The sequence below is a fragment of the Rhagoletis pomonella genome, unplaced genomic scaffold, assembly GCF_013731165.1.
Source record: "Rhagoletis pomonella isolate Grant_MI unplaced genomic scaffold, Rhpom_1.0 Rhpom_scaffold_00001, whole genome shotgun sequence".
Classification (NCBI taxonomy): Eukaryota; Metazoa; Arthropoda; class Insecta; order Diptera; family Tephritidae; genus Rhagoletis; species Rhagoletis pomonella.
In genome coordinates this window covers 98,141,195-98,153,257 of record NW_023458555.1, presented here as the reverse complement: position 1 = coordinate 98,153,257, position 12,063 = coordinate 98,141,195, and positions in this window count along the sequence as shown.

Genomic DNA, 12,063 nt, shown 5'->3' with positions numbered 1-12,063 from the left:
CGAAATAAAGAATTATGGCATATTTAAACTTAGGTCGTTTTTTCCTCTTGTACCTGAAATGACCCCACATCATTTCTGCGAAGAACCCACGTCGAATTTACAAAAAAAAATCATATTTCAAACCGAATTCCTTACAATTGCAAGTGTGTACAGTAGGTATATTTTGCTTTGCTGCCTTTGTGCTTAAGTGCCTCTTCTTTTCGGTTAAGCGCCCCAGTTTTTCGTGAAAAGAAGGATGTCCAGCTAAGCAAAATATACTGCATGAGGTTGGACACTTACCCTTTTTGCGGCTGATGATGTTGCCGATGCACTTGCCTTCCACCTGTTGTCTTGCTCCTGTGGCAATTGTAAAATACGGCAGGTATTTTCCCGGGTTTTCAGTCCTTTGGATACGTTTCAGTTTCCCTTTTTTAATTTATATGCAGTGATTTGCTTAAAGCCTCATTAAAGAAAGTTCCATTTGTTTTGGACTTTTTGTAATGTTTTTTTCTTTTTTTCCACTCAAGTTACACACTTTTCTTTTAAAATTACACTTTATATTTACAGAAATACCGACGTTATATTAAAATTGAAACTTCGGCAATCCGCACCCTATCGACATACACACGTATTTCTTCGTCTTAGGGTTTGACGTTTCGAATTCGCAAATGACCGACTGTGGGGTTGCCAGCAGGTTTTTATACCCTTGCACTGCGGGAATATTCCACCTGGAAGAATAACGGGCACTGCGTCCTTTGGCCTAGTTCCGCTACTCTTCCAACTGGAATTTTCCGCAGTGCAAGGAGGAATGTCAAAAAAAGAATTTTCGAAACTCCGAGGTTACCATGCTCCAATTCCACAAATCTTAGCCGGTTGAAGGCAGCCATTCAATGCTTTGCTCCTCACTGGCCGTCTTCACAGGATAAAATTTATTGTTTTCCAGCTATCTGTTGGGTTGCTAGATACAAATTATATCAGGGCAATATTTGTGCGGGTTTTTATTTCCGGACATTCGCGTTTTTATTTTTTTTTTATTATCGGGTTTAACCGCAAAAAAAAAATCTCTCAAAATGGCTAGAATACCAATACGAACGTCAGAATTTTATCCAGACAATGGGGCTAGGTAAAATCTTGGCAGCTTTTAAATGTAATCAGCCTTATCATGAGTTCCATTTACCCCGAACCGGTTCACTTTTTGCTTTTGGTTTTTATGTATTTACTATGCGGATGAACAATTTTCGGGCGAAACTCCGAATAAGGCAGAATATTGTTTGCGGTAATAAAGGGTGAAAATCAAAATCGAATCAGATACAAAAAAAAAACGTACGTTAATTGCAAGTTGTAAAATAGATGTAAATTTAACAACTTCTGCCACACACAAAAAAAAAAAGCTTCCGCATTTGTGGCACAGCCGTATGTCAAACTATGGATAATGTTGCCGCCAGAAAGTTTCAGTGCAAAGGAAAACGTAGCTGTCAAACTAGTAAATTACCGAAATAGATGCCAAGATATAAAACCCGATATATATGGCTCTCCACATTCCAATATATGTGTTAAGATATAAACTCCATCCTGTGAAGACGGCAGTTGCAGACAGTTGTCACAACTATCACCAGCCTCCGCAGGAAAGCGTTTATTAACCCAAAAAAAAGTAGCCAAACAAACCTGCAGGAACAAGTGACAATCAGCGACACTATCAGCAAGGAACACAGCTATCGCAAAATAGCAGACCTTCCATGTAGTTTTGGTGTTGCCGTACGCTCTAGAAAAATTATTTGATGGTGAAATTCATGGCACGCTACCGGGTGCGCTATATGCCGAAGAATAAAGTATTTATATTGGCCCGTAGTCATAGTCAAAATAAAGTCGACTTTAAAGTTAGTTGCAGATTTTTTGACAGATATCCCATTGAAAATTATGTCAAAAAGCTGCAACTAACTTTAAAGTCGACTTTATTTTGACTATGACTACGGGCCATTTTGTGCGGCGCACAGTAACCCATAACAACATTAAAAGCTGATTTACATACAACTTTCTTCGCTTTGCTTGATAGTTCTTTGCTTTGACATATAAGATCGATGTAGGCATATGCATGAGTATGCTCACATAAAAAACGTTTGAAGCAAAGCAAAACGAAGCAAAATCGTGGGCAACTCTCTACTTTTGCCCGCTTTGGCAATCTATTTTACAGATAAAAAATATGGAGGAAAAGAAGAACGCAAAGCAGTCAAAGCGTTTATTGTAGCATGCCTTCTGCATTTCACGCTTTATTGTCAAAGTTTGAACTGTCAAGCAAAGCGAGGAAAGTTGTATGTGAATGGCTCTTAAAGGTGGGTAACTCAGCAAATTTATAGCAGTTGACTCAATGACTCCAACTCACTTTAGGGAGTCAGTTCATTCAACTAACTCATTTAACTCTTTGTATATTCCACTCATTCGAATACGAGACTCGTTTTGAGGCATAAGTGTGGTATAGCGGCCGTTAAGATAAAAAAAAATTAAAAGTGCGCGTGGTCAGCTCCCTTCTACTGATTTGAAAGGTGTACTTTTTTTTGTTGCAAATTAACGGGGTAGGTTCTCGGGGGAGCGTAAAAGTGGAATTTTCAGTATTTCCAAAAGCTCATATTTCGAAAAAAATTATGTACCGGATTTAAAAATGTGCATATGGTTGGAAAGATAATTGATAGACCTTTTTGGTTTTATATGCACATCTTTACATATATTACATAGATATTTCGAGAAAAACTAAAAAAACGAAATTATAACAATTTTTTAACAAAATTGTACGTTTTTCTAAAAAAATACGTAATTAACTATACGCAAAAATACTATTTTTTGAAAGTGCATAAAAATACCTTTAATTTGTTGTATGCTATGTTGCAAAAATTCTTTTGCGTAGGCAGCCTTCGGCCCTTCAAACCATACCCACATTTTAAAAAGCGGTGGAATATTTTTCGATGTATAAACTTTTGAAATTTCCACTTTTACACTTCTTAGTTGTTCGATTGATTAAATCGTAGATAACTGCCGTAAACTCAGCTAATTTTGGTACACATTGATAGTAGTAGTTAACCATGCCTATAAATTTCGGCGCCTGTTTAATAGATTTTGGAAGTTCGAAACTACGAATAGCTATCACTTTTTCGTAAGTCAACACTTGTAACACCGAAAGTACATTTACTTGGTTTGATATCTAACCCGAACTCTGTGCGTTAGAAAACTATACGGGGATCTTTAGAATGTTGTTTTTAATTTTCACTTGCAACTAATAGATCATCAATATATGTAAAAACAAAATCTAAACCACTAACTACTTCATTCATAAATCTTTGAAAAGTTTGTGCTGAATTTCTTGGTCCGAAAGGAATTCGTATAAATTCAAACATACCGAAAGGCGTCGTTATTGCAGTTTTATAGATATCCTCTTCTGCCATTGGAATTTAGTGGCAGGCCCCTACCAAATCTAATTTCAAAAATACATATGTATTTCTAAGATTCATATTGAAATCTTGAATATGAGGTAAAGGATAACGGTCCGGTACAGTTATAACATTAATAATAATAATAATAGATTGGCGCTTACACATATGTTAGTGTTTGGCCGAGCTTCTCCTCCGATTTGTGGCGGGCGCCTTGATGTTGTCACACAAAGCGGAGGGACCTACAGTTTTACGCCGACTCCGAACGGCGATTGTATTTTTATGAGAAGCTGTTTTTCATACACTCGTAGGTTTGCCATTGCCTGCCGAGGGACGACCGCTGTTAAGAAAAAACCTTTTTCTATATATTTTGCGATGTTGCTTTGACCAGGGCTTGAACCCAGGTGCTGATGAGTGAAAGCGCGCACTGCTTACCACTACACCACAGCGGCCGAGTTATAACATTAAGTCTCCGAAAATCACCACAAGGACGCCAGTCATTTAATTCTTTTTTAGGTACTAGATGCAGTGGAGATGCTACACAAGGATTTAAAGGTCTACAAATCCCTTTCCTCACTAAAATATCGAATTAAGTTTTGACTACTTTAAATTTAATCGGATCCAAGCCCTTGGCTTAGAGAATGCCAGATTTCCTTCATTAAAAAGTCTGCGAACGAAGGAAACTCCTTCAACAATCTTGTATACTTGTTCTCTACTACGAAAGTTTTTGGAAGCGAAACACATGAAACCGTATTAATGTATATTTAATGGTAATCTGTATGGACTTCTAAAACAATTCCTATTAGATGATCTATATCTAGAATTTTTATTAATTCGTTGCTTAAGTTTTTGAAAATTTTCGCACATAAGATTTGTCGTTTTAACTAAACTCTGAATAATCGTGTCTTGTGATTCAGAATTTTGGAAACTCTTCATAGCTGATATTTCGGTTTTATTAACCGCTTCCAAATATTATCAGCTAGCTTTCCAATTCATTTATATCATTGGTATTTGAACTAGCTAATATCGCACTAAGATTTTTAAGCATTTTTCACAGCTAAAGTCTCCTTAAAATATCGCGCGATTTTTTATTACAAATTTTAGCCTGCGGCGCTTTTTTCAATAAAAATCAATACTTCCATATATAATGAAAATTTTAAATAACAAATCGCGCGATATCCTATCGATAATTCGATATATAATTACAATTTTTAACTGCTTAGTTATTTCCACAATTAATTATCCCACATAACAGTCTGAACTCCATGTAAGCATATTCAATATTTATTCCATTCAGATTGAGTGGCAATACCGCACATCGCCCGATTTTTTATTACAAATTTTTGCCTGCGGCGCTTTTCCCAATAAAAATCGCTACTTCCATATAAATTTATATCAATTAATCACATTTTTCCTTTTTTTTTCTTATTATTTAGGTGGATACAAAGCTGCTATAGTTTTGAAGATGTGGTGGATTCTATCACCTGCAGCGAGGTACTTTCTGTCGAACAGAAACTCGGTAATGTAGCCTTCGAAATTTTGTTCAACTCGCCCATACTTAGGTAATTTTGCCCGAAACTTCCTCCAGCTTCTCTCAATATTTTGGGTGTGCACATCGGTTGTCGCATCTACAAAATTTTCGGAATAGTTCACACTTCCGTGGACGTACCCGTGCTCTGCCGGGGAGTCATATGCCCTCCAGCAGTCTGTATATATCGTCGTACCCGGGGCGATTTTTTCTTTAATCACTTGAAGCAATGTCTCCAAGGTACGATCTGGCACTGGGACCACGAACATTTTTTGGAGTCCCGCTCGATGCCGCCAAACAACCACTGGCCGCTAATTATTTGGCCTCTGTTGTACTTGCGGCGCCCCATTTTGGCCTCGTCGATTTCCACAATTTTTCCGGGTCCGCCTAGCATGCTTTCGTCGTTTTCGACACACCAGTGTACCAAGACCTCCCTAATGAAACTAACACCGTCGACGCATATTTGGCTTGAAATGCCCACCTCTTCCCGCAGTGTCTTCGGGTAGTCGGCTGTTATGAAGAAAACCACAAGATTGCATATCTGCTGGTGGCTGAGGTGGGACCCGGAAATAAAAGTGCCGTGGTTTACACTCTTCGAAAAGAAAAACATTGCACCCGTTTCTTTATTTTTTGAGGGCAATGATTGTCTTGACCCTACGGCAGGTCCACAGGTTGTTCGCAAGGCGACAGGGTTTGCCGCATTCGCCGCACTGCGTCTCCTTTGCCAGGACCCCATGGTCCTTAAGGAACACATCAAGCTGGTTCTGGCTTAACCCCACAAACGACGTTAGTGTGTGCTTACACTCTTCGCAAACCATTTTTTACGCGATAAAATCAAATATCACTTTTAAAAGACGCTTATATTTTTCTTTCCAAGAAAATAACTGTAAACTTTCATAAACGTGACGCCACCTCGTACCAATTCCAAATTCTGAAACAAGGTTGTATTGCATTATAAACCACATTCTTAAAGGCACGCGGAAATAGTTGGTACGTGTAGACGTTGGGTAATTGTATTAATTCGGAGTGCTAGAGAGTGGCAATACCGCACATCAGCAGATGGATTTTGCGTTGAGCACGTCACGTAAGTTTTTAGTGATATATTTAGCGATATTTTGATATATGTGGCTAAATCGAAGTACTGTTGTTGTATGTATGGTGAAATATGGGTAACTTGTGCATTTGTGGGTGTGTATGAAGTGAATAAGAATGGTGCTATTGTGGAAAAGTTTTTTGTTAATAACTTTTGATCGGGTAAAAAAGTTAATTTCCGCTTCCGGATCCTTGTTACTGGAGTCCAGAGGCGTCTAATGGAACCCCCTCCAAAATTTAGACCAATTTTGGGGCTAGAAAGCCCACCTAGATAATTACCAATTTTTTATTTTCGCTTAAAGAATGCCTTTCAATTAAGACTTTCTTTAGTTCTGAAAACTTGCTGTTATGCGAAGGATTTTGAATGACATCTAATATCGTAACTGTGACTTCTTACGGAAGCGCTATGATTGTGTGTTCATATTTTGTAGTATCTTGTGTAATGCTTTTCATGTTAAATTGCATTTCTGTATGTACAAACCAAGCGTCTGGACAACTTGTCCAAAATTTTGGAAGCTTGACTGAGGTTGTATACACCTCATTATCATTTTGACTAGCATAAGGATTTGCGAAATCCTCTTGCAAAGAGTTGTTTTGCAAATCTATAAGCGAGTCATTTAAATTATTAGTTGTAGATGTCTGTGTATCATGTGGGGGTGAACGAAACATGATAACTTCACGTAAATAATCTCCATAAGGAGTGTTTACAACTGATCCGAAACAAATTTAAATATACGGTATAATAAAAATATATTATACTTGCCGGCCACGGATGCGCGAGGCTTCGCCACGCGCTGAATGTATTGCATATGAATTAACATTTACATATTTGGAGAAAGAAATCATATGTCATCATCGTTTATTATATACATAAAAAATTTTGTATAAATCCGTTCAGTAGCGTGGTTAAAATATCTCACATTTCCTTTATACTATATATAGAAGATAGTAATTTTCAATAGGTGGCAACCCTAATTAAAAAAAACTTAAAGTCTTTGTACATGCGAAGGCCATGCAATTTCATTTAGTATCTCATTTTTTTATCCAACGAACGGTGGAGATCTCATAACTTTTAAACAGGGGGCAACCCTACACAGAAAAGTAATACATTATTACACATCCAGAGGCTACGTCTTTTCATTTCACAGTGACGGTGCAGCACTGACGCCTACGCTTATTAGAATTGAATATAGTAATTTTCTTAACAGGTGGAAATTCTAAACTAAAAAGGTCACTGTCCTATCGATATAGAATATATATAAAGAAAATATCGTCAAAATCCGTTCAGTAGTTTTCGAGATTACCGCGTACAAAAACTCTCAAGTTTCCTTTATACTGTGTATAGATGTACATACATATGTTCAAATTAGCGAGGAAGAGAAAAGGAAAGAAATACGCGAAGAAACTAAACAAAAATATTGAAGTAAGTGTATTTTATTTGAATTTTGGGTTTCAAATATTTTTGACTGAACACTTAAGAACAATTATAGTGGGTGTATGTACATAAATACATACATATGTAGATACTAAAGTACTTGTACATATGTATGTACGTGAACCTAATGAAATAAAAACATCAAAGTAGGCACAGCTGATTTATAAATTCTGTCTCTCACTGAAGTCCCAACAAATGTGGCCTATGTTCATACATGCTCACTATCGTGGGCCGAAAATCCGCTTTTTTAGAATTTTGGTTGGTAATAGAAAAAATATGATTCATTATGCTTTAAAAAAAAAAATCTGTGTGAAATTTGGAATTTTTTGATCAATATCCTAGGCTCGCCCAAGTCCATTAAAGTTCAATATGCTCAATGAATAAAAATTAATAAACAAATTGATTAATACATTTTTTTACTAAAATTGCAATAGTCTTCGAAAGAATTAGTCCTACATAATTTGGTATATGGATCTTTTTCGTAGAGAATCGAAGCTAGCTAAAAAAATTTTTTTTAGTACTTAAACTTTGGTGGACATTACACTTTTTTGAATACGGCACCTAACAAAAAAAAAAACTATTTTGAAGAAAACGCGCCTTCACTTATTATATGTTAGTTATTAATTTTTAAATAGGTGGCAGCCACTTTCGTTTTAACAGCGAAATAATGCATATGGAAAAAAACGAAGTAACGCATACATGCACAGTTTCGGTTGAAACCCGAAATAATGTCTAAATGCACAGTTTCCATATGCGCAATTTCGGTGCCCCTTTGGGAGAGCCTGGTATAAAGGAAAGTTGAGATATTTTGACCCCACAACTGAACGGATTTAGGCGAAATTTTTTAAGTATCATCTGTATCGATAGGAATATTATTTTTAGAACCTTGCGTTCCTATAGGGTTGCCACCTGTCTAAAAATGTATAAGACCCGCCCTATTCATTGGATTACCAGAAATGAGGTGTCAAATAAAAGGGCTCTGCTCTTAGAAGTTCAATAATGTATTATGGGCTGTTTTTGCTTACGCGTAAATGTACATTTAACGCATTTAGCTCTAAATTGTAATAAGACGACAATGTAATAAGACGACAATTTGTTTATTCATTAATTCTTTCCTAATTTATACAAATTTAAACTTATTTAATTCTATGTGTTCTTGTTTACTATAATACATATTTATTATACTTCTTACATACTAGTCTTACAAACACATGTATGTGCATCCAGACACTTATGCACATACAAATGCACATTGGCTTAGCTTAGCAAAATATGCTTATGGGAGAATGCAGTGTAAGCAGAAATCAAGCATTCCATAATATATCGCGTGAACCACAATTTGTTTGCATTACCGACAAAATAAGTTTAATGCACTTTCGGCGCGTGTGGAACTTTGTTATGTAGATATGCATTTCTGATACACCACAAAATGCTACTCTAAATGTACATTTATCCATACAAAATTCGTCATCTAAATGCAATTAAATGCAACTCAATCTTTGCATTAAGAATCTAAAGGCTAAAAGCAACCCTGCGTTCTTCGAAGATTCGAAAAAGATTTAATGAAAAAGAGTGGCAATACCGCTTGTTTCGGTGTACATACATAAATATTTGTTGACATTTTGTTTTGCTGATACATACATATTTGTTGATAGTTTTATTTTGTCATATGCGTTATTTCGGGTTTGAACCGAAACTGTGCATGTATGCATTACTTCGTTTTTGTCATATGCGTTATTTCGGTTTTCCAACGAAAGTGTGCATATGCACATTATTTCGGGTTCTTCATATGCGTTATTTCGGTTTTCAACAAAAACTGTGCATATATGCATTATTTCGTTTTTTTTTTTATATGCATTATTTCGGTTTTCAAATGAAAGAGTGTGTTCAGTCGCATCTTGGCTCCTTACTAATTACTGTTTTAATTTACTCATTTTACTATGTACTCTTTGTGTATAAAACCGATTACCGCATTTTGCTTCATTAACCTATGTCACTATATCAGGCCACTTTAGTGCCGCTATTATTCCAGTATAACTTTTTCTTTTGAAGAAGACTAATGTTAGTTTTTGAGAGTAGTACAAGTTTGACGCTCGCCGTGTACAGAAAATATAGAGCTTATAACGTGGAAAAAATTAAGTGTTTCTTCTTCATTTATTTACAAGTAGAGAAATTCTGAACGAATCTAACATTGGCGATCCTGCCAGGAGACGGTAGTCTAAATTAAACTCATTTGTTTAAGCGTGTATAATAAGACCAAGACATTTGTGATTAATTCCTGACAAATAAGCCCACGCTACTAATGTTAGTTTTTGAGAGTAGTACAAGTTTGACGCTCGCCGTGTACAGAAAATATAGAACTTATAACGTGGAAAAAATTAAGTGTTTCTTCTTCATTTATCTACAAGTAGAGAAATTCTGAACGAATTTAACATTGGCGATCCTGCCAGGAGACCAGACTAAATTAAACTCGTTTGTTTAAGCGTGTATAATAATACATAAATACCAAGACATTTGTGATTAATTCGTGACAAATAAGCCCACGCGGCGCGCCCTTAAAGTCTATTCTGCAAATATGGCCGAAGCCAAACTTGCCAAATTGAAAATTAAACGCGGCACTCTAATAGATCAGCAGCAGCGTGTAAAGGAGTTTATCGACTGCAAATTATCAAAAGCATCTGTTCAAGAACTCGAAACTAGAGCCCATGCTCTTGAGAAATACTACCATGATTTTGAAAGCATACAATCCAGCATTGAAGAACTTGAACCGGAGGAAGGGGACACCATTCGATGCTCATTCGAAGAGCTTTACTTTGTTCTTCGTCCCACTCTGATGGTTGCTATAAGGTAGTGTAAGGAGGAAGCAGAAAAAGGTTCAACAGCTACCAGCAAATGTGCAACGATCGTTAGTAAAAAATTAAGACTGCCAGAAATCCCCTTGCCAATTTTCTCCGGTGACTACACCCAGTGGTTGTCGTACTACGACACATTCTCTGCCTTGCTTCATCGCAATAGTGCTCCAGATAACGTCACGCGATCCCACTATCTTCCATTTCCGCTTAAGGATGGTGCTCTCCGGCGTATACAGTCCATCGAAGTAAAACGAAATCGCACTCTAATCACTAGAGGTGTCAAACTATCGATAGTCACACCATCGATAGTTTTGATAGTTTTCAGAAAAACTATCAATATTCACGATAGTCTCGAAAAAAACAAAACTATCGATAGCTCTAAATCAGTTAGGTTGCTTTGCTTTTACAGGATCATAGTGAAATAAATGTTATCCTATAAAAGTTATAATCATTCAAAATTAAGTAACTGCTTAGCCAAAATCCTTCTCTTTTTAGAAAGTTCAAAAACAAACACAAGTTATACAAACAAAACAGGACTTACGATTAACATATGTATGTATAATTTCAAAAAAATTGGGAGAGATGATCGATAGTCCTACTAAACTATCGATATTTTCAATAGTATAAGAAAAAACTATCAATGAGTATTGATAGTCTAAAAAAATTTAAACTATCGATACTATCGATAGTTTGACAACTCTACTAATCACTTGTCGAACGATATCAAAAGCGTAACGTCATTGTTCGGGAGAATATAAGACAGCTTTTTAATGTGCCTTCAATTGCCAACAAGTATTCTTCATCGGCATTACAGGAGTTAATCGATTCGGTAAATATTCACCTGAGAGCATTATCGTCCTAAGAAGACCAGTGGCACATTGGGATCATTTAGTCATCGAAAAAGTTTTGCCAAAATTTGACAACTCCACACTTGAAAAGTGGAATGTCGAAGCTCCCACTGATAGGCTTCCAACACTAGAAGAGGTTTTTAAATTCCTGGAAAAAAGGTGTACTCATTTAGAAAAAAGAGCGGTAGCAACGCGTTCCACTACACAGCAATGTGTCAATAGCAGTAAGAGCTTAAAACATTTTCGGTCTTCGCAGTTGCGTTCTGCCTTTGTTGTTTCCGAAAATGAAAAACCTCAGCGTAACTGTACATACTGCAGTGGCACAAATAATTTTATTTATCGCTGCAGAAAGTTTCTTGCTTTAAATCCGAAACAAAGATTTGATGCTATCCATCAGCGAAATCTTTGTAATAATTGCCTAAAGGCTGACCACACGCACATAAACTGCGAATCTGAAAGGTGTAGAGTCTGCAAACGCAGCCACCATACATTACTTCACAACAATTTAATTTTCGTAAATGCAGCACCTGCTATTGAACTTTGGTCTTTGACTGCCACGTCTAATAATGCTCATACGGAATGACCATTAGCCACAATTTCATTCTCCGCTACTATGAATTAACCTAGGTGTACGATCATACTGGCTACAGCTCTTGTTAAAGTCACAAACAACTGGGGCATGCCTATACTGTGCAGAGCGTTATTAGACTCTGGGTCACAATTTAATTTCGTATCAGGACGGCTTGCTGTACAATTAGGCATTAGTGAACCTCAACCTGAGTCTAATGTCAATATATCGCATTGGAATCTACTTGGGAATGTACAGCTTGCAGATCCGTTGTTTTTTAAGCCAAAAAAAAATCGATATGTTGCTAGGTGCAGAAATTTACGTCGATTTGCTGATAAATGA